This window comes from Oratosquilla oratoria, chromosome 29, assembly GCF_046742065.1.
Source record: "Oratosquilla oratoria isolate Oo_2021 chromosome 29, ASM4674206v1, whole genome shotgun sequence".
Lineage (NCBI taxonomy): Eukaryota > Metazoa > Arthropoda > Malacostraca > Stomatopoda > Squillidae > Oratosquilla > Oratosquilla oratoria.
In genome coordinates, this window is record NC_134805.1 from 1,964,191 (window position 1) to 1,970,000 (window position 5,810).

Sequence of the window (5,810 nt, forward strand, 5' to 3'; positions counted from 1 at the left end):
TTTATTCATAGTATTAATTACTAATACTTCTACTCTGTTCTTATTTGTCTTATAAATCCCTGAGTCCCACTTCAATCCTTTAAGTTTAACTGATTCTGGGACTGTAATTACTTCAGAGTCTACATTGATTCCTTTCAAACACACTTCAACCTTATTAATTGACATGGGATGTAACAATGTCGACCTTGTTAATCCGCAATCTGCAATTCTCAAGGCATCTGTGGTTGATAATTTAGTAATCTCTGGGATTTCCTGAACTTCTGAGTTGGGTTCACAAATTGTTTTACTTTCTGTAGGGTTGGACCGCTCGGCCTCGCTATCTAGGATAGAAATGTTATCTAAGGATTCATTGATTCCTGTCACTGGTCTTAAGTCTGGTTGATTTAAGAATGGGATTAACTGTGACTTCACTAAGATTCCTAAGTCAGCAGGACAAATTACCATGTTTTCTTTTCTCATAGTTGCAAATCCTATCAATAAATCTCCTGGAAAAACAGACTCTTCTACCACTATCACTGGGATGTACAACTGTTCATTTGTATATAAGGCAACTTCTAGCTCAATCTTGCCTAATGTTTTTAACTGATTTCCAGTTACACCTTGCAATGTGTAACGGATTGGTTCCAACATTTTCACTCCTGGGTTCAACTGGTTTAAAACTTTACTAGTAATTACATTAACTACAGACCCTGTATAAATAAAAATTTGAATAGGCTTATTGAACACTTTACCTGCAATGAGAGGTCCTACAGAAGTTTTACCAACAGTAATTATCAGTTTGTCAGTTTCTTTCATCTCCCTTGCATTCCCATATTTAACACAATACCGCCTATCGGTATATATATGGGGAGGTCTGAAATGGTTTATTCTGTGTCTGGGGGTTTTCCTCTTAGCCCTGGGGGTACCCGAAAATTTCGGCACTCATGAGTTCTGTGTCCGATTTTATTATGGTAAATACAGAATGGAGGGTTCCTACATTGATACTCATTGTGACCTTCGTATTTGCAATTTCTGCAAATAATCCCATAAAAACATTCTTGTGCCTTGTGTCCCCAAGCATTACAATTAAAACATAGGATTCTGGTATCCCTATCCCTAGATGGACTTCTAGCATGCCGCCTATGTCCTACTTCTGTTTTCTTAAACTCTCTAGAGTTCCTATATTGGCTTTGTTGATTTATAGGCATTACATATGGGTTTATTGTTCTGGTCTCACTGTATCCTTGAAGAAGATAATCTACTTCTCCTAAACAGATGTTTGATTTTAAATCTTTGTACAGCCTTTCTGCTGTTAAGTCATCAGAATTCTTTGCCAATAAGCTAAATGTAATCAATTTGATTACCTGTGAGATTTCCATCTTCTCACTAGATCTTTCTATCCAGTCTGAATCTTTCAAGATAGAATTCATGTCTTTTGACCATCTATCTAATCTAGCTAAGTACTCTGTGTCAGTTTCACTTGTCCTAACTTCCTTAATCATTTTTACCAATGATCTAATAGGATCCTGATCACATTTGGACATGAAATGTTTAAGAAAGGCTTTCTTGTAATTATCATATTGATTAATTAATTCCATTTGCTGGAAGTTAATGACAAACCTCGCCCTTCCATGCTCTGGATCTATATTCTCCTTGAGAATCTCAATCTTACGATTCTCATTTGTAATGTTTTTACTAACTATAAGTGTGTCAATGAGGTTCAAGAACTTGTTTACACCATATGTGTTAGACTCTCCTGTGAATTTTGGAATATTTGTATTTGATGTGTGAATTTCGTGTCTCAACACGTTAGAATTCTGAGGGGTACTCATACTTATTACTAATACCTTGCTTTAGCCTGGCTGCTTGCGATGTCGCTTCGTGATGTCAATGTCTGGTTTGACGTCCTTCTACGGTCTTGTCATTCCTCAACGACGTTGTTCCTCCTCCATCACACACTCTGCCTTGAAGACCGCCTTGTAGATGATGATCACCTTGAAGAATCTTGAAGAATGCTTGTTCCCAACGTAGCAGTTACTTGAAGTTGTAGATTTCTCTCGTAGTCGTAATACTCTCTTGATTTTGGTTGTCTTGTTCCCGTAGATTTCTTGCGCCACTTCTCTTCGGAGGTGTTTAACACCCAGTTCATCCCACCGCTGCCACCACTTTCACCCCCCTTGTCACCACTGTCACTTAAATTTGACTTGTAATATCACTCGTCTCGAGGCCCCTTGCCTCTCGTTACGTGAGTTTCACTAATATTCAAGTTCCTCTTAAGCAGTAGGCCCAATGCCTTCTTTTTCCTGTAGTCTCACTATTTTCTAGGCCCCATGCCTATTCCTCTCGTCCTTTGGGTTAATAAAAGGGTGGTGAATTTTCTTTCTTCTTTCACTGTAATTTCACCTTCGGCTTACACTCGGGATCTCTTTTCTCTCGTCTCTACATCGTCTCCTGATCCTCTCTCCACACCCTCTCTATATCTTCTCCCTATATCTTCTGACGAGATCCCGTATCCTACGCTAAGCTATCTTCGTCTGACGTCACTAATTTTTCTAAACCAATCTCCAGTTACGTCTCAAATAAATGTCACTCCTTATGGGCGTGACTTTGAATTCATGCACCAATAGTTTTTTTCCTCCTTCTCCACCTTGCACCAATCCGGAAAGCTATTACAATGCCACTAGCGATATTGTTTATCTCAGCATTAGTCAAACGAAGGTAACCTGCGCTTACAGAGTTGATTACACATCGAATATAAAACAGTCACCACCATCGGTGTGTTTACATAGACAAAACGTCGCCCTCACCTAGACATAACATTGCCCTCGAGCAGGCGTCGAGTCTGAATTATTCTAATGCCCTAGCTCATTTCCATTCGTACACTACCGGCCTCTTACAGGGATTGCCCCCGTGCAACGTCTTTCCCACTTAAAACCATTCCCGCACAGGTGTTTCCTCTCAGGTGGCACCCTCTCCCCCCCTCCCCCGTCAGTCCTTTCATCAAAAGCCCTGCGGCGATGGGGAACGGGCGAAGCAACAGGTGGAGGCGACCACTGGAAGTTGTAGTCAAAACCCTGCACGTAGGCGGTCTGGCGGCAATAGTCGCTCTTCTTCTGACCGCGGGACAACAGTGGAGTTCGGTGTTCCCCTAGGCGACTGAGCAGCCTTTTTAGGGTAGTACTGCTCACCTTCACATGAGGGAAGGGACTAGAAAAGGTGTTCCAACCAAAACTTGTCCTTATAAACTGGCAAATATACCGCGACTGGCAGTTTGCCCTTTAAATAGTTGAAAGCAAAGAAGAAAGAACCTAATACTTGGCACATGGAACGTGCGCACCCTCATGGATAGAGAGAACTCCTCAAGGCCTGAAAGGAGAACAACCCTCGTCGCAAGAGAACTGGCCCGCTACCTCATCGACATGGCGGCCCTCAGTGAAACCAGACTTCCTGAGGAGGGATCTGTTGCAGAACGGAAAGGTGGTTACACTTTCTTTTGGAAAGGCAAGAGCAAAGACAAAGACAGAATACATGGAGTAGGACTCGCCATCAAAACCTCACTCCTCAAACAGTTACTCGACCTTCCAACATGTATTAACGAACGGCTGATGAAGATTCGCTTCCCTCATGACCGTTCCCGACATGCCACGATCATCAGCGCTTATGCCCCCACCCTTACAAGTAGCGACGAAGCGAAAGAAACCTTCTACGAAGAGCTCAACAACTTAGTGAAAGACGCCCCCCCTAGCGACAAACTCTTTCTACTGGGCGACTTCAGTGCCAGAGTTGGAGCGAATTACAACAACTGGAATGGTGTACTGGTACTACATAGCATAGGAAGGATGAACTCAAACGGCCTAATGCTCCTGAGCATGTGCACTGAAAACCATCTCGCTATTACGAACACCATGTTTAGACAGGCAGACAAATATAAGACGACCTGGTTACATCCCAGATCTAGGCAGTGGCATTTGAACGACTTCGTCATCTACCGCCAGAGAGACATCCGCGATGTGAAGATCACAAGAGCAATGCGCGGTCCAGAATGCTGGACAGACCATCTTCTAGTCAGATGCATCCTATCAATGCACATCATCCCACCACACCGTAAAATACCGAAAACCATCAAGCCAGCATACAACATCGCTCGACTTAAGAACTCCCAACAATGTAATGAATTTGCAGATGATCTGGACGACCGACTAATTGCTCACGGACCCTTGACTGGCTGCCCGACACAACAATGGGAGTAGTTCAAGTCTTTAGTGACGGAGTCAGCCAAAGCCACCATTGGTCTCAGGAAGAGAATCCATCAATACTGGTTTGATGAGACCATAAAGTCACTCCTCGACAACAAACAGAAGGCCTTTACTGAATGGCAGAACGACCCTTCCTCCACCTCCAAGCATGATCGCTTTAAGCACCTCCAGAGACAGGCCCAGACAACGCTTCGAAAGATGCAGGACAAGTGGTGGGAGGACAAGGCAGAGGAGGTCCAGAGATACGCTGACACCCAGAACTCCAAGATGTTCTACAGTGCCATAAAGGAGGTCTATGGACCCATGAAGCCGTGTACCGCTCCGCTCTTGACAGCAGACGGCTCCACCCTGCTGAAAGAGAAGAGAAGCATCAACGCGCGATGGAGGGAGCATTTCTGCACTCTGCTTAACCGGCCATCAACAGTAGAATCTCATGCCCTCGACCTCATTACCCAGAAACCCACAGTCCACTGCCTCGACCTTCCATCTACGATGGAAGAGGCTATGAAGACCATTAGCCGGACCAAATCAGGCAAGGCCCCTGTCATAGATGGAATCCCAGCTGAAATCTTCAAATCAGCTGGACCCGTTGCCCTGGAATGGCTCTTCTTCCTTCATACCAACATCTGGGAAGGTGAAGAGATACCCAAAGAACTCAGAAATGCCACCGTCATCTCTCTCTTCAAGAACAAGGGCAGCAAGACAGACTGTGGAAATTATAAAGGTATCTCTCTTCTCCCCATTACGGGGAAAATCCTGGCAAGAGTCATGGTCAACTGTCTCGTTATCCATGTCTCCGAAGACAAGCTACCAGAAGCACAATGCGGATTTCGACCAAACCGCAGTATGGCTGACATGATCTTTGCCATGCGCCAAGGGCAAGAGAAATACATTGAACAAAACATGGACTTGTGCGCAGTCTTTATTGACCTCACCAAGGCATTCGACACAGTGAACAGGGAGGCCCTCTGGATCCTTCTGTCCAAGCTCGGATGCCCAGACAAATTTGTCAATCTTATTAGACAATTCCATGACGACATGACCGGACAGGTGCTGTCAGGCAGAGAGGTGTCGGAGCCCTTCAACATCAGTAATGGCGTCAAAGAGGGTTGCGTCCTGGCCCCGATCCTCTTTAATCTGTTCTTCACCTGTGTGCTCAACCATGCTTTCAGGGACCTGGACCTTGGGGTATATCTGCGATTCAGATCTGAAGGTTCTGTGTTCGATCTTCGTCGACTGAACGCAAAGAATAAGACCACTGAGAAACTCATTCTTGAGGCACTTTTTGCTGATGACTGTGCCCTCATGGCCCACAGGGAATCTGACCTACAGCTAATCGTCAATAAGTTTGCTGAGGCTGCCCGCCTCTTTGGCCTTACTATCAGCCATGGAAAGACAGAGATGCTTTTCCAACTAGCACCCACCTCTACTTTCCAGCCTCCCTTCATTTCCATCGAGGGAACTCAACTGAAAAATGCGAAGGAGTTCAAATATCTCGGGAGCACCATTAGCAACGACGGCAGCCTGGACAAAGAAATCAGTGCCAGAATCTGCAAAGCCAGCTTAGCACTTGGC